Here is an 18527-nt window from a genome sequence, read left to right as displayed (position 1 = left end):
AAATTTTTGCAATGTTTCTCAGTTTAAAAAAACAGGATTGAACCAATTTATTGGTTGAATTTCAATATAGGGTCAAATAAAACACCAAGATTCCAATCCAAGCGTTAGGTTTTACATAAAGGGCAGGTACGTCTATATGGCATGCTGGAAAATGCCATTGGTAGTTTTTTTTTTTTTTTTTTTTAAATTAGACTTACACTCAGACCTGTGTCAAAACCTCAGTTAGTCAATGAGTGTGGCATTATTACTATAGCACCTAAGACAAGCTCACAAAGCACAAAAACAGCGCCATCGGTCGAGACCAATGAAGCTTACAACATGGCTAATATAGCCAAGTTGCTAACTGAGCTAAAAGCACTCCATGCAGAGTTTGGCACGAAGTTGGATGTAATAGATAATTATTTGGGTGAAATGGCAAATTCTATCACTGCACTGGAGAACAATTTGGACAGCATAAAAAGAGACATAACAGCCAAAGAAAAGCACATTGAGGAAGCCGAGTCAGCATAAGCCTCGGCTACAAAGGGGATTACATACCTGGAACCGAAAACTGAGGATCTCGAGAATCGTGGGAGGAGGAAGAATATTCAGGTGTTTGGTCTCAAGGAGGGGGCTGAGGGCAGACGTCCCCATCTGGACTTTGTGCATGACATGCTGCCACAGTGGCTGGGTCTGGGTCCAGACAAGTTTCCAGACAAGTTCTTCATATTGAAAAGAGTCCACTGTACACTGACACCCGCAAATCCTAACCAGAACAGAGCTGTCCTCAGAGCTGTCCTGTCCTAATGCCAGATAAATCACACATGGCCAGGTTTGAACAGATTGTTTTATACAAAGGTGTGAGTTTCCGTGAACATAAACATGAGCTTATCCTGCCAAACTCTATGAGGCTAAACCTGCTGTTTGACTTTTTTTTCTCAACAGTTGATATAGGCAATTTGCAGGCTAAGAACATGATGGACATTATTATAAAGTTGACACTGCGATTATTTGTTTTCATGTAAATGAAGGGCTGTTTCTCAGTTAACATCTTTTGATTCTGTTTGATGTGTTCAGAACCTCAGAGTGAACACTTAGATCGGCGTTTGAGTCGTGGGTTTCTGGGAATAAAGGAGTAAATTAAACAACACGTGTTCTTAAACAACACGAGCAGAGTAATTTGTTTTTTCGTACCATAATCCATTTGGTCTGGACCCTGGAAGGAAAAATTATTCATCGCATTTATTTTTTTCATTTTTTCTCTGTTTTCCTCTCTTTTTTCATTCATCTTTCTGCTAATTTTGAAGCCCACACTTTATATGTGGTATGCTGCTGCATTACATGTATCTATTCACCAGTAGTGATGTTTGATTTGTTTTATTCGAGGTGCTCGTACTCGTACTCGTCGTCCTCCACTTATCCGGGTCCGGGTCGCGGGGGCAGCAGCCTCAGCAAAGAAGCCCAGACAGTCCTCTCCCCAGCCACTTCCGTCAGCTCTTCCGCGGGAACCCCGAGGCGTTCCCAGGCCAGCCGGGTGATGTAATCCCTCCAGCGTGTTCTGGGGCAGCCCCGAGGTCTCCTCCCGGTTGGACATGCCCGAAACACCTCCCAAGGGAGGCGTCCGGAAGGCATCCTTACCAGATGCCCGAACCACCTCAACTGGCTCCTCTCAATGTGGAGGAGCAGCGGCTCTACTCCGAGTCCCTCCCGGATGTCTGAGCTCCTCACCCTATCCCTAAGGCTGAGCCCAGCCACCCTGCGGAGGAAACTCATTTCGGCCACTTGCGCTCATGATCTCATTCTTTTGGTCACTACCCAGAGCTCGTGACCATAGGTGAGGATTGGAACGTAGATCGACCGGTGAATCGAGAGCTTCGCTTTCTGGCTAAGCTCCCTCTTCACCACAACGGACCGGTTAAGCGCCTGCATCACTGCTGACGCCGCCCCAATCCGCCTGTCAATCTCCCACTCCATCCTACCCTCACTCGTGAACAAGACCCCAAGATACTTAAACTCCCCCACCTGAGGCAGGACCTCCCCCCTGACCCGGAGTGGGCAATCCACCCTTTTCCAGCTGAGGACCATGGCCTCAGACTTGGAGGTGCTGATTCTCATCCCAGCCGCTTCACACTCGGCTGCGAACCGCCCCAGCGAGAGCTGGAGGTCACTGTTCGATGGAGCTAGGAGGACCACGTCATCCGCAAAAAGCAGGGACGAGATCCTCCCGTCACCGAACCTGACACCCTCCACCACTCGGCTGCGCCTAGAAATTCTGTCCATAAAAGTTATGAACAGAACCGGTGACAAAGGGCAGCCCTGGCAGAGTCCAACCCTCACCGGGAACAGGTCCGACTTACTGCCAGCCACGCGAACCAGACTCATGCTCCTTTGGTACAGGGACTGGATGGCCTTTAGCAAGGGGCCACCAACCTCATACTCCCGGAGCACCCCCCACAGGATGCCCCTGGGGACACGGTCGTAAGCCTTCTCCAAATCCACAAAACACATGTGGACTGGTTGGGCAAACTCCCATGCCCCCTCCAGCACCCTGGCGAGGGTAAAGAGGTGGTCCACGGTTCCGCGTCCGGGACGAAAACCACATTGCTCCTCCTCAATCTGAGGTTCAACTATCGACCGGACCCTCTTCACCAGCACCCTGGAGTAGACCTTACTGGGTAGGCTGAGGAGTGTGATCCCCCTGTAGTTGGAACACACCCTGTGGTCCTCTTTCTTGAAAATGGGGACCACCACCCCGGTCTGCCACTCCAGAGGCACTGCCCCCGATGTCCACGCAATGTTGCAGAGGCGTGTCAGCCAGGACAGCCCTACAACATCCAGAGCCTTGAGATATCCAGGGTGAATCTCATCCACCCCCGGGGCTCCGCCGCCTCGGAGTTGTTTCACTACCTCAGCAACTTCTGCCCCAGAAATTGGACGACCCGCCCCCGAGACCCCCGTCTCTGTTTCCTCACTGGAATACGTGATGGTGGGATTGAGGAGCTCCTCAAAGTATTCCTTCCACCGCCCGACAATGTCCCCAGTTGACGTCAGCAGCTCCCCGCCCCCACTGTAAACAGTGTGAGCAAGTTGCCGCCTTCCCCCTCTGAGGCGCCGGACGGTTTGCCAGAACCTCTTTGGAGCCGATCGACAGTCTTCCTCCATGGCCTCACCAAATTCCTCCCACGCCCGAGTTTTTGCCTCAACGACTGCGGCCGCTGCGCTCCGCTTGGCCCGCCAGTACCCGTCAGCTGCTTCCGAAGACCCACAGATCAACCATGCCCTGTAGGCCTCCTTCTTCAGCCTGACGGATTACCGCCGCGACTGGCCCCAGCGGCCTTGCGGCCACAGCTCACAACCGTCGCCTCGACAATGGCAGAGCGGAACAAGGCCCATTCGGACTCAATGTCCCCCTCCGCCCTCGGGACGCGGTCTAAGCTCTCCCAGAGGTGGGAGTTGAAGATCATCTGGACAGGTTCTTCCACCAGGCGTTCCCAGCAGACCCTCACTGTTCGTTTGGGCCTGCCAGGTCTGCACGGCGTCTTCCCCCACCATCTGATCCAACTCACCACCAGGTGGTGATCAGTTGACAGCTCTGCTCCTCTCTTCACCCGTGTGTCCAGAACATATGGCCACAGGTCAAATGATACGACTACAGAGTCGATCATTGACCTGCGACCTAGGCTGTCCTGGTGCCACGTGCACCGATGGTCATCCTTATGTTTGAACATGGTGTTAGTTATGGCCAAACTGCGACCCGCACAGAAGTCCAATAACTGAACACCACTCGGGTTCAGATCGGGCAGGCCGTTCCTCCCAATCACGCCCCTCCAGGTCCCACTGTCATTGCCCACGTGAGCGTTGAAGTCCCCCAACAGAACAATGGAGTCCCCGGTCGGGGCACTGTCCAGCACCTGTCCCAGGGACTCCAAAAAGGGTGGGTACTCTGAACTGTTGTTTGGTGCATAAGCACAGACAACAGTCAGGACCCGTTCCCTGACCCGAAGGCACAGGGAAGCAACCCTTTCGTCTACCGGGGTAAACCCCAACGTACAGGCAGAGAGTCTGGGGGCTATCAGGAAGCCCACCCCGGCCCTCCGCCTCTCACCCGGAGCAACTCCAGCGAAGGAGAGAGTCCATCCCCTCTCAAGGACTAGGGTTCCAGAGCCGGAACTATGTGTTGAGGTGAGGCCGACTATATCTAGCCTGTAGCGACCTCTTCCACAAGCTCCGGCTCCTTCCCCGCCAGAGAGGTGACATTCCATGTCCCAAGAGCCAACTTCTGTAACCGAAGATTGGACCGCCAAGGCCCCCGCCTCAGTCTGCTGCCCAGTCCACATTGCACCGAACCCTTCTGGATCCCTCTGCGGGTGGTGGGCCTACAGGGGGACGAGCCCATGTAGCTGGTTCGGGCTGGGCCCGGCCGGACCCCATGGGCGAAGGCCCGACCACCAGGCGCTCGCCCACGGGCCCCAACCCCAGGCCTGGCTCCAGGGCGGGGCCCCGGTAACCCTCCGGGCCGGGTACACATGACTTTGTTCGTATCCATCATGAAGGATCTTTTGAACCGTTCTTCGTCTGACCCTTCGCCCAGAACCAATCTGCCATGGGAAACCCTACCAGGGGCAAAATGCCCCCGACAGCATAGCTCCTAGGGTCATTAGGGCAATCGAGGCATTCGAGGTGGTTGGTACGAATTAAAAACCACACTAGCCCACATTTATCATATTAGTGCTCACTCTGCTCATTTATTAAGCTCAGTTCAGACATCCCTACCAATTATTTCTTTTTCTTTTATTTTCCATGTTTACTTTTCACCTGTCTGCTGTTCCGAGTTAAGTCTTAATTAAGGGAGCTAAGCCACTTTTTTTTTTCTTTTTTATTACAATAAGACATGTTCTCACAAATATGTTGTGTGTTGTTGATGGGTGTTTACCATCTGCCATACAAGTTGTGGGCTTAATTACTGTTATGGGGGTGCCTTGTCATTGGGGTCTAGGCTGTTGGTGTTTTAGGGAGTAGGAGTGGGGGGGGTCTCATCGTGTTCTACTTTTTTCTGTCTTTTTATTGTTACTGTTGGTTTGTTTGTTTGTGTTTTGTGTGGATTTGTTTTCATTTCAGCTACTGTTTGTCTATGATCAGGCTTCGTAAATATAGCACATATACCTCACTATGACTAACATACTTAATGTGATAAGATTTAATGTCAGAGACTTGGGTGATCCTGTTAAGCGTAAAAGAGTTCTTACGTTTTTGAAAAAGGAAAGGGCTGCTCCTAACCCTAACCCTAATCCAAGAGAGATTGGGGAGGACAGGTCTACTTCTCAAGCTTTACAAGTAACAGTAGGCAGCACTTATCCATGAAAGTCTTCCATTTATATTTAAAGAACAACAAAATGACCATGAGGGTAGGTATGTACTAATTTGTGGAATGCTGTATAGCCAAGAACTTACACTGCTTAACATTTACACACAAAATGAGGACTGGCCTAAATTTATGATAGATATAGTCCCCTTATTTAGCCAATATAATACACATTTTGGACTGGTTTCTGGGGACTTTAATTGTTGTTTGGACAGTTACTTAGATAAAACTTCACCTACAATATCCAGTCCTAATGCATCAAATGCTTTAAAGGTGGCCTCTAAAGATGTAGGCCTTGTGGATGTCTGGAGAGAATTTAACCCAACAGTAAAAGACTATGGGCCAGATCTACTAAAGGTTTGCATGTATAAAAACGTGTGCAAACTTATTGCAGGCGCAAAAAAATGTACAAACTGATTTACTAACAGTGCGCACTAAGGGCCAGATCTACTAAAGGTTTGCGTGTATAAAAACGTGTGCAAACTCATTCCGGGCGCAAAAAAATGTACAAACTGATTTACTAACAGTGCGCACTAAGAGTTGCATCTTTCAAAGGTGCAAAATAGCACATTTGCATCCAGTTAGTACGTTTGCTGCAATGAATATGCAATATGGGGCGTTTATACGCAATTGTGCGTGTACTGGGAGGAGAAAATGTAAATATATTAATTTGGCACACGCAAAGTGATTTATCAAACCTGAAAGCAATTTTGCAAATAGAAACTGCATCTATATTTAACATGTGTCAAAGGGAGGTGCAAACTGTTTGTATGCGTAATTGCGCACACATGGCTGCGGTTATTGTTGCAAGAAGGAGACATCGAAACGATGAAAGAAGACGCAGAGAACGCATTTTTCACCCTGGTGTGAACATTTTTGGAATGAATGAGGAAACAATCATTAAAACATATCGCCTATCCAGTATTGCCATTTTGGAGCTGTTGGAGGAACTTAGAGCGGATTTGGAGCCAGCCACGAGAAGGAGTCACGCAATACCTGCAATGACAAAACTTGCAAGTTTACATTTTTTTGCATCTGGGTCATTCCAGTGCACTGTAGCTATTACAGCTGGGATCTCCCAATCCCGTTTTTCAGATGTGCTGTCTGAAGTCCTAAATGCCATGTCGTGCCGGATGGCCAGGTTTATTAGGTTTCCACGCATTCGGCACTCTTTGAATGAGACCAAACAAGGCTTCTTTGCAGTAGCTGGATTTACCAGAGTTATAGGAGCGATTGACTGCACCCTTGTGCAGCTTGTGCCCCCCACAGACACTGAGCATGTGTACAGAAATCGCAAACACACGCATTTATTGAATGTGCAGTGCGTTTGTGATGCCAAAGGCATCATTACCAATGTTGTGGCAAAATATCCCGGGTCAGTTGCAAGATGGAGAGTTTGGAGATGGTGGGCTTTTAGGTGAGTCAATTTGTAAAAGCCTTTGTAAAATAATTACATTAAAAACAAGAGCCTGTTTCATATCAATCAATTCAATCAATCAATTTTATTTATAAAGCCCAATATCACAAATCACAATTTGCATCACAGGGCTTTACAGCATACGACATCCCTCTGTCCTTAGGACCCTCACAGCGGATAAGGAAAAACTCCCCCAAAAAACCCTTTAAGGTGATAGTGCATACCCCCTACACCCCTTCCTCCTGACACCTGTTCTCAACCCGACCACTGCCGGAGAAATAAGGTACAACGAGGCCCATATCCGCACACGGAATATTGTGGAGTGCACCTTAGGATTCCTGAAAAGCAGGTGCCGTTGTTTGGATCGCGCTGGTGGAGCACTGCTGTACAGGCCAGAAAAAGTGGCCCAGATTGTAGTTACCTGCTGCATGCTACATAACATCGCCAAGCAACACGGGCTGGAGCATAATGCCATGCCGGAGGAGAACGCTGACCTGCCCGCACCCCCCCCTCCCCCCCGTATGGAGCAACAACCCAATGCAGCGAAGTCGCTTCTTGTGAACTGTTTGGTATATGCATTTATTTTTCTATGTTAATTTAATAATATGTAATGCAGAAATACACCTTGATTAAGCTAAGTTAAGCAAAACATTTATTGAAAAAAAGATGATTGAAATCACTTTCTAGATTCCAAACATTATTATCAAATGAAATACTCAGTCTCATTAACGTCTAATTATGTTAAGCCATGCAAAATCATATTAAAGACACATTGTTTCAGTCACAAAATATATTAGGCTATAGCTCTAACATTTATCGTGGCAAAAAAACAAAACTAAACAGTTCTTTATCGTATAGCCTATTTTACACAAAATTAATATTCATTGCCAATATAAGAAAACTTAAACGTGACAGTTGAGTGTACCTGCCCCTACCTGTTTTATTTGCAGATGTTTTATTATACGCCAATTTTTCTTTTGTTCTTCTTCTGATGTCTTGATATCTTCTTTTCACTTCATCCACTGTTCGCATTGTTTTACCAACAGCATTTACTTTTTCACAGATTTCTTCCCATATAGTGTTCCTTTGTGAGACAGTCAGGTTTCTTTGCTGTAGCTCATTTAAGTGTTTATTGGCCTCATCTACCAACACCTCTAATTCCATAGGGTCGAATTTCACTTTGCGCTTTCTCTCCAAATTCGCCATGCTGCAAACCATAAAACACACAAAACCCTCATATAAATAGGGTGTCTCCAACACGTTTGCACCACTTGTCATTTACGCAATCACTCTTAGTAAATCACCCACAAACTGCGGTTCAGCCCCACACGCAAAATTCTAGATTGCACATGCAAATTAGTACACGCAAATTGGGATCTTAGTAGATCCGGCCCTATGTTTTTATTTAGCCAGACAAAGAATATACTCTCGGTGGACCTTTTCTTTTGACCCTGGAACCATCTTTCCTCGATATTTCCTGCAGTATAGAATTTATTCTTATGTCAGACCATTCACCAGTCTACCTTCAATTATGCCTTCCTCAACAGACACAACAACTAAGTATTGGAGATTTAACACCTCACTCCTAACAAACTCTGAAGCTTGCAATAACACCAGGCAATGGCTGGAGCATAGACGGGAAAATACAGCTTCCCGTGTTACCCCTGCAGTGATGTGGGACACAGCCAAAGCCGTAATTAGAGATCATTTGATCTCATACACAAAAGGAAAAAGGCAGTTACCAAACAAACTGAACAACTCAAAAAGGAGCTCAATGATTTGGAGCAAACTCATAAGCAATCACCTACAGAGGAAAATATGAGGAAGTTAAATGTTGGTAGAACTAATCTGAATCATATTCAAACAGAACATATCAAAAAACTTTTGTTCTTCACCAGACAACAATACTGTGAGTATGGTAATAAACCAAGAAGTCTCCTTGCCTATCAGCTTTAAAAAAGGCCAACCATTTGCAGAGACCATACAGATGAGTAAAGAAAGTCCTCCTGAGAACATGGGAACCTCTTATGGATCTCTGACCATCCACCTAGCCTGCTTACATGTGCTCTGACTCTATGAGGAAATGAACCATTTCGATTCTTTTTATTTATTATCATTATTATTATTATTATTATTATTGTTAGTATTATTATTATCAGTATTATTATTGTTGTTAGGGGTTCAGGCCCAAAAGGCTGAAACAGCTATACATACATACATACATACATATATTTATTTATTTATTTATTTATTTTCAGAAATGTTTTTGCCATGAGATGGTACATCGTAGAGACATGAAATTTTCCCCAGTGATTAGAAGTTGTGTGCAAATGGTGCTCAAGAAATATACATGTAAGCAAAATCTTAAGATACCAGGAACATATCCTGAATGTTTAATTTCTGTTGACTACTAGGGGGTACCACAAATACAAAAAATGGGCATGCAATAACACAAATCAGATTATACATCAGAAATGGATTGTACAATCATTAGAAAACTTGCAGGGTATGTTGAATAAAAATTATGAACCACATGTATCAAATCATTTTAAAATCGGTCAGTAGGGGGCACCACAAGCTCCAGTGCAAAAGCCTTTCACAAAATTTGGCCATAATCAGTAAGAGTTTGTTCAAACATCACCAAACTCTGGACTTTTTTAATTAAGCCAAACCAATTAGGATATGCCAGTCTGGAAAGACAAATCCAAAGGGCACTAAAAAAGGGATATGATAAGGGAGAAGTAGCGGAGGCTGTCATTCTAGCTATAGTACCAGGAACAAAACTGAAAAGTTACCTGGAAAGCAGAGTTGATTTGACATTGCAAGCTCTCAGATATTACATACTCATTACATTGAGAAGGATGTTACAAAGCTGTACCACTCCCTCACATGTGCAGTTCAGGAACAAAAAGAAATGCTGATCCAGTTTTCGGTGTGAATCATGGATCTAAGACAACAAATCCTCTTTGCATCGGAGAGAGTTGAGTCAGAACTGAGATACAGCTCGGAACTGATCCAAAATCAGTTTCTCCTTGGCCTCCATGATGACTCCATCCGAGCAGATGTAAAGCCATACTTACAAGACCTAAAAGTAAAAGATGAGATTCTCCTGGAGAAAATGACAGCTGCGTACAGTCCTGAAATGGAAAGAAAGAGCAAGTTGTAAACCACTTCAAAGAAAGGACAATAAAAGTGGCAGCATTAAGTGAGGAAAATGAGAATATGGAAGATGAAAACTCTGTGCGTAAACCAAACATTAAGGAGAAACAGTGAAATAAACAAACATGACACACAGATGGAAAAAGTTGACCAAGGTAACAAAGCGAAGCTATCAAGAATCTCACCACTCAGACTGCAAGTCTTACACGCATTTTATAGTTCTGCATTGAATCAACGCCATAGCCTAACCTGCACCTCCCCAGAATTGTAACTGCGCATCACAGTGATGCAGACCTCCTGTCTGTCGCTGTACTGACACCATTTCCCTCAGTGGAAATGGAGCTTGTATTTACTTGTATTTCACTTTATTAATCCCCCTGAGGGGAAATTCAATGGGGGGGGCAGTAGCTCAGTCCACAGGGACTTGGGTTGGGAACCGGAAGGTCGCCTGTTCGAGTCCCCATCCAGACCAAAATATGGAGCGTGGACTGGTGGCTGGAAAGGTGCCAGTTCACCTCCTGGGCACTGCCGAGGTGCCCTTGAGCAAGGCACCGAACCCCCCAACCGCCCAGGGCGCCTGACCAAAGGGCAGCCCCTCACCCTGAGATCCCTCCACCTTGTGCATGTATAGGTCCTGTTTGTGCATGTGTGTGTCTTTCAGACCTGTGTGTAATTGACAAGCAAGAGTGAAAACATTGAATTTCCCCTCAGAGGGATTAATAAAGTGAATAAACTTAACTTAAACTTATTTCACAGATAAGAAACAATAAATTGTGAAGACAGTAAGGCCTCCATTAAAATAGCATTTTAAGTCTTGTGTGTGTGATATATCCTTCAGGGATTTATACTTTGGAATTTATCCTGGCTTCATATGAGAAGAGGAAATCTCGGCTCGTTGCTAGGCTAATTTATACAATGTAAAGTGCCAAAGGCTGGCGCTAATAACATTAGCATGTTGAATTTGTTTGGAAAACGTGTTTAGTATAAGACAGTTGTTTTGTTGGTGAAGCTTGTGAGTTGTAATGGAGCTGAATTGTGTGCCGTTACCTTTGTCAAATGTTGCTGTTGTCCCTGGATTTATATGAGAAGAGTAAAACATCGCTGGCCGCTAGGCTGATCAATACAATGTGAGTTATAGTGAAGCTGTAATTGTGAAATTGTCTCTATTAAGCTATATTTAATGTGTGTTTTGAATCAGTTAAACTTTCCAGCACTTCACAGAAAGCTCCGCCACTGACTAGTGTTTTGGAGGTGTAACTGCAGAGTGACACGGACACACCATCGCAGAAGTAAAAATATTCACAATGGCATAGGCGACGTGCGTACACTGTTGCCAACTCCTCAGTAAGAAAAGTAGCTATTGGCTATCCTAAAAGTCCGTAGAAGTCGCTAAATGACGTCATCGCCTAATTTGCATAATTGTCCATATGCATGTAATTGTAATGAACGCTGTAGGAGAGAGGAATAACGTCGTGGGAGAGACAAAAACTGAGTAAAAACACCCTGAATATGTTTACAACTACAAATGAACCTTCTTTCAGTGATTTATATTAGACAAAGTCAATTTTACATTTACATCCCTGACAGTAGGCCAGGTTGGGATCAGCCAGGGGCAGTTCCGCGCATGCGCGATTCACTTGCAGTCTGGACGCGGAGGGGTTAACATCTCCTGCTCTGACTGCAGCTGGGAGGGAGGACTGGGCCGCCTGTGAGTGCTTTGAGGCGAGGGAGGGGCCCACGGCAGCATCTGCTACTCATTGAGAAGAATAAGAACGATAAGTGCTTTCACGTCAGAGTTTCCAAAAGTCTCCAATAACATCAGAAAAAGTTGCTAGATTTGTCGCTAGTCGCTTTTTTGAAAAAGAGTCGCTAGAGGGGTCTGAAAAGTAAATATAGCGACAAAGTCGCTAAGTTGGCAACACTGCGTGCGTAGGTCTACGCACAACCATAAATCACATCAGATTCCTTGGCCCCAACCAATGGAAGTGAGTGAACAGCCAAACAGAAATTATCATCCGCAGCCTAGACCAACAAACATCAAGTGATGTCAACAGTGCCAGCTGTCAAACCCTAAAGGAAAATGTAATCACTGCAAATGTGGCAGCACTCAACACTGGGCAGCAGGTTGTCGCATTGAAAATGCCTCAGCCACCACAAACAAAATTGAAACCCTGCTATATTCTGATGAAAAGACAGACAAAGTGGAACAGTTTAACCTGAATGCACCCCTCAACGGTTGACAACAAGGAAACTGCTAAGTTGGTAGGGAAGAGATGTCCTGTTTGAGCCTCCTTGGGTGGTGTTGACACTACAGTACTGAGGGACACTGGCTCACAAGTGTCAATCGTGGGAGCAGAACGGAAAAGAGAAAATACCTGCCAGGTGTTGAGGTGAGACCAGTGGAAGAGCTGCTCAAGGAAGGAGGGTTAGACATTTCAGCAGCAAATGGAAAAGACATCCCCTATGAAGAGTGGATGAAACTTGAATTCACTCTGTCCAAAAATGCTGTCAAGAATGAGTGATAAACCAGTAGTGGTCTTTGCAAAAGATGAGTGGGACACAGGGTGTATTAAAGACTTGGAGATGGACATTCAACTAAAAGATAGCATCCCTGTTCAAAAAACATACAATGCAATCCCTCAACACCTCTATCAGGAAGTAAAAACACATATACCAGATTTACTGAATGGCGGCTGGATCCAGAAATCCTGCTCTTCATACTCCTCACCTGTAGTCTCTATCAGCAAGAAAGATGGGAGTCTTCGCTTGTGCATAGATGACAGACTGTAAAATGGAAAAACACTACCTGACCGCCACCCGGTCCCAATGATACAAGAAATCTTGGAAAACCTGAGAGGCAACTCCTGGTTCACACTGCTAGACCAGGGAAAGGCTTATCACCAGGGTTTCATAAGTGAGAAGAGCAGACGGTGTACTGCATTCATAACACCCTGGGGACTCTATGAATGAGTCAGAATCCCCTTTGGACTAACCAGTGTATCAGCCGCCTTTCAGCGCTACATGGAGGGATGCCTGAGGGATCTCAGGGATGAAGTTTGTGTCCCATATTTGAATGAAATGCTGGTGTCAAGACATCCAAAATATGAGGGAGGTACTGCAGAGCCAAAGACAGTGTGGTATCAAGTTGGGGCCAAAGAAGTGTGACTTCTGAAGAGGGATACAGGATGAACCCCAAGGAAGTGGAAGCAGTACAAGCCCTCAGACATGAGAAACTGTTCGAGAGGTGAGAAAGCTGATGGGCTTCCTCAGCTACTACGGAACCTATATACCAGACTTCTCTCCGACAGCCAAACTGCCATATGAGCTGTTAGCAAAGCCAAAGTTGGAGCAAAAGTGCATCCCATATACAAAAAGGGATGGCCGTCAATCTGCTCAGCTTCCGCCCTCCCACCCAGTTAAGTGGACAGAAATTCACCAAGAAATAATGAACAAAATAGTAAATCAGCCGACAAACCCACCTGTCATGGCATACCCAGACCTTGAGAAGCCCTTTGTGAGCCCTTTGAGAAATTCCAGTGTTACTGCAGTCAAGGAGAAAGAGTCAGATTAAAAATTTCAAAATTTAAACTTAAAAACTTAAAACTTAAAAACTAAGCATGCAAAATAAAGTACAAAAATACAAGAAACATCAATAAATAATGATAATAATAAGAAGAATGAGAAGTGGATAATAATGAGCCATGAATAAAAATGAGCAGTGGATTAAAGTGAGCATATCTAGTGCAAGTGATTGTACGTGCAAAAAAAAAAAAAAACAGCAAACAGCTGTAGTGTTTATAAAGTGTCCATAGTGTCCATAAAGTGTCCATGGTGCAGTTTACTGTGAGCAGTGCTGGTTATGTAGTCTGACAGCAGCAGGCAGGAAGGACCTGCAATAGCGTTCTTCACACACTTTGGGTGAATCAGTCTATCGCTGAAGGAGCTCTCCAGAGCTTTTATCTCGTCCTGCAGCTGACGGGAGTCATTAGTCCTCAGAGATGACAGCTTGGCTGTCATCCTGCTTTCTCCCACCACCTGCACAGAGTCCATAGAGCATCCCAGGACAGAGCCGGCCTTCTTGATCAGCTTGTCCAGTCTCTTCCTATCTGCAGCCGAGACGCTGCTGCCCCAGCAGACCACTCCGTAAAAGATGGCTGATGCCACCACAGTGTCAAAGAAGGTCTTCAGGAGTGCCCCCTGCACTCCAAAAGACCTGAGCCGCCTCAGCAGGTAGAGTCTGCTTTGTCCTTTTCTGTATAGTGCTGTTATGTGATTAGTCCAGTCCAGTTTATTGTTAAGATGAACACCCAGGTACTTAAAAGATGTCACCATCTCAATATCCTTTCCCTGGATGTTCACCAGTGTTGGAGGGAGGAGTCTGCATCTGCGGAAATCCACCATCAGCTCTTTGGTTTTCCCTGCATTGATCTGAAGGAGGTTCCTCAGGCACCAGTCCACAAAGTCCTGGTTCAGTTCTCTGTACTCCCTGTCATCCCCATCTGTGATGAGGCCGACTATGGCAGAGTCGTCAGAGAACTTCTGCAGATGACAGATGGGGGTGTCATATGAAAAGTCTGCAGTGTAGAGGGTGAAGAGGAACGACACCAGCACCGTCCCCTGCAGGGCCCCCGCACTGCAGACAACCAAGTCCGATACACAGTCCTGTGTCCTGACAAACTTCGGCCGGTCTGTGAGGTAGTCCAGGATCCAGGATGTGAGGTGATTAGCCACCCCTATGTGCTCCACTTTGTCCCTCAGAAGTGTAGGCTGTATGGTGTTGAAAGCGCTGGAGAAGTCAAAGAACATGATTCTCACAGAGCTTCCGGGCTTCTCCAGGTGAGAATGAGCTCTATGCAGGAGGAAGATGACGCCGTTGTCCACCCCAATGCCAGGCTGGTAGGCAAACTGCAGCGGTTCCATTGAAGGGCCTACTGCCTACTATATGCTGCTGCCATCATTAGTCATTAATCATACTTCTACTGTTATTATACACATATGACTATTGTCACACATGTATACTGCCAGATATTAATACATACTTTCAACATATTGTACCACAGTAGCCAGAACTATAATTATAATATTATTACTTTCAATAATGTTGTTGTAAGCTACTGTCATTACCTGCATCTCTCTCTCTCTCTCTCTCTCTCTCTCTCTCTCTCTCTCATTGTGTCATGCGGATTACTGTTAATGTATTATGCTGATTGTTCTGTATGACATCTATTGCACATCCGTCCTGGAAGAGGGATCCCTCCGCAGTTGCTCTTCCTGAGGGGGATGAGGGGGGTTGCAGCAGTGATGTCTGGGCCAGGGGAGGGGCAGACTGATCAAATCTATTGAAGAACAGATTCAGATCATTCACCCACTTCTGGTCACCTCTGGCCTGGGAGTCTGGTTGTTTGTGTCCTGAGATGGTTTTCAGACCTCTCCAGACTCCACTGAGTCTGAGCCTTCAGCTCCTCCTTGGTTTCAGAGTTAAAAACTCTCCGCTTCTCCTTCAGGAGAGCTTTCATATCTGGAGTAATCCAGGGTTTAGTGTTGGAGAAGCACCGTACAGTCCTGGTGGGTACAGTGCTTTCCACACAGAAGTTTATGTAGTCCATAATACATGATGTCAGACTAACAATGTCCTCCCCATGCGAATCACTGAGTACTTCCCACACAGTGGTTTTGAAGCAGTCCTTCAGGGCCTGTTGCTGGTTCCCTCTGCACCAGAGGTTAGTAGACAGGCAGAAGATGAACCAGGCTGTGATCAGCTTTTCCCGGGGGGGGGGATGAGTATTATGCCTCCTTGGTGTTGGCGTAAAATAAATCCAGTGTTTTATTGTCTCTGGTGTGGCAGGAAGCATACTGGGTGAAGGTGGGCAGGGTGGTGGATGGACAGGCATGGTTGAAGTCCCCAGAGATCAGAAGGAGGGCCTGAAGGTGCTGTGTTTGCAGCCTACTTGTAACAGAGTGGAGAATGTCACAAGCAGACTCAGCTTTAGCAGACGGGGGGACATACACTGCTACCATTATGACGTGAGAAAACTCCTTGGGTAGATAATGTGGTCTCATGCCAACAGCCAGCAGCTCAGTGTCCCTGCAGCAATGCTGTTCCTTGATAGTGATGTGCCCAGAGTTATACCATATATTATTCACAACACAGCCAGCCCTCCTCCTTTCCTCTTACTGCTGTCCACTGTCCTGTCGTGTCTGATGACTTGGAATCCGTCCAGCGCGGCGATCGTGTCCAGTACTTCCATGTTCAGGCCGGGCCGCACCGCGGTGTGATGCAGCGCTAACAGCTGGTCCCGGGTGTAAACAATGGAGCCACGGCTGGGCACCAGGTCCCTGCACACGATCCACGATCAAGTCCGTGGAAAAATAGGAGAAAGACCGCTATGAAGAGAGCGGCCTTCATCTCCATACCAAAACAAAACTTAAGTGCTAGCTAGCTAACTGAAAAAAACTCCAGGAGCTGCTGTAACAGGCATACGCACTGGGGACACCATCTTACCCAAAGATGGAGCACTTTGAGTGGTAGCGTACGGGTCTAGAACATTGACAGCAGAAGAAAGGAACTACAAGCTACATTCTGGCAAGTTGACACGTCCTGGTGAGGAACCTAACACCCAGAGGTGGTCCTGGGAAGCTGCGTAGCTATTGGGAGGACAGGGGAAGGAGAGGCCATGACAGCCCAGTGTATGTGGTTGAACCATTGCAAGGAACAGCAGGAAAACAAGTGTTACAGTTCATGGTAATGTTAAAGCACTTCTACTAGTATGAAAAACACATGTTACTGCTAGTAAACAAACAGGCAATCTGAGCATTTGTTTGAATAGGAATAAGCACAGAGATGGGTTGCTATCTAAACACTTGATTTAAGTTAAGGCAGTAGTGTGTACACTTATTTAGATAAGATGCATGGCATAGAGAGATGTGGAAACATAATGTTGAGTATATGTGGTAGTTTCCTTGTCCTTTTTTGAGGATTGGGGAGCCCACCAATGCTTCACCCTTCTATACATATGGACTATGGGCATTTAGTCCTGTATTACTGCCATGAGAGGTTATGAAAAAGAGGGAGAAACAGACACTGACAAGATATATATATATACTTTATTAATCCCCCTGAGGGGAAATTTAATTTTTTCACTTTCGTCATTAACACACAGGTCCAAAAGCCACACACATGCACAAACAGGACCTATACATGCACAACTGGCACCTCTCCAGCCACCAGTCCACGCTCCATATTTGGTCCGGACGGGGACTCGAACAGGCGACCCTCCGGTTCCCAACCCAAGTCCCTATGGGCTGAGCTACTGCCTAATAATAAACTGATGTGTTGAAATACTCACCTGTTCATTTATTATGTATATATATTTTATAGTCCAAGTCATAAGATAGAAAAGAAAATGTTAGGCAGTGTCTTTTTTCTAGTGGGGAGGGTGTTGCACACCTGTTGGAGGTGAGCTGTTTGCAAAGGTGCAGTAAGAGCCTCTTGTCTGCATGTCTTCATCAACATCTCACTGTGGCTGATTCTCCTTGTACTCTTCCTCCTGGCAGTATTATTACACTTGTCTTAATTGAAAAAACATATTAAACGTATTTTAATTCCTATAGCTTTAAAAATAGAAGTCCCTCTTTGTTTTGTTTTGTTTGTTGGCTTGTTTTACTTTGTTTAACTTTTATTGTGAAGCTGCAAAATAAGGAAATGTTGAGTTTTCGAGCAGCAACTTCACACAACTTCTAATACGGCAATTAAACAGTGAAATAAAGCTGATATCTAAAATAAAAACAGGACGCAGGAGAGAGAATAAACTCCAAACCACAGAGATTCAGTTAGAAGCTACAAAAGTCCTAAGAGCACTTCGTAGAGCTGAATACACAGAGACTTTATGAAACGCCTTTCTCTCTGGTCTCCTGCAGACAGAGGTGAGGAGAGTGTCACAACACACAGACCACCGCTACCTGCTTGAGTGCGGGTGGCCCGGCTTTTGGACCTATTCCAGAGAAGCTTGGCGTGGCACTGGGCGTCAACATGGCTTGACTGGACGCGGCTAAATGTTACAGAGGAAAAGGCCCACAGTATTGTACATGTGCTACTGTGGTAACTTCATTCATCTCACAGACTGATTTAGTGTAGCTTCAGCAACATATTGACCGATGTCACACTGTAGAGTAATTAATAGACAGATTAAACAGAGGAGCAGCTCTGTGTCTCTCTGAATGTTGCTAGAGAACCTGTGAGTCAGTGAGGGGGCAGAGCTGTGCGGACAGAATGAGAGAGGAGAGATGAACCCTGGTATGCGTTATGTGACGCAACTTGACCCTATATCAATATAGTAACAGTATTGTCTAAATCTATATCTTGCTTGAACATATATTAGAATATTGTAAAATATCGATATACCACCCAGCCCTAATATTGACCATGGAATACTGGCCCTAAATATGTTGGTACTAGGCTGGTGCCATGCACGACCTACCATAAAGTAGCCAGTTGTCTATAAGTGTCCTCCAGAGTGTATGCAGGCTGTTTCCTGACCCAGAGATCAGAATGCACATTGCAGTCACTATATTTGCTACACCCATTTACAGACACGTTGGTTGCTCTTTTGA

The 18527-nt window shown here is 45.7% G+C and overlaps 1 protein-coding gene across 8 annotated transcripts in view; it reads left to right on the top strand.

Annotated features, from left to right (window-relative positions):
• ccdc57 (coiled-coil domain containing 57) overlaps positions 1-18527 on the top strand; it is a 148179-nt gene that overhangs the window by 96220 nt on the left and 33432 nt on the right. The window lies entirely within an intron of this gene.

Source organism: Epinephelus fuscoguttatus, linkage group LG20, assembly GCF_011397635.1.
Source record: "Epinephelus fuscoguttatus linkage group LG20, E.fuscoguttatus.final_Chr_v1".
Classification (NCBI taxonomy): domain Eukaryota; kingdom Metazoa; phylum Chordata; class Actinopteri; order Perciformes; family Serranidae; genus Epinephelus; species Epinephelus fuscoguttatus.
This window is presented reverse-complemented; position numbering and strand designations above follow the sequence as displayed.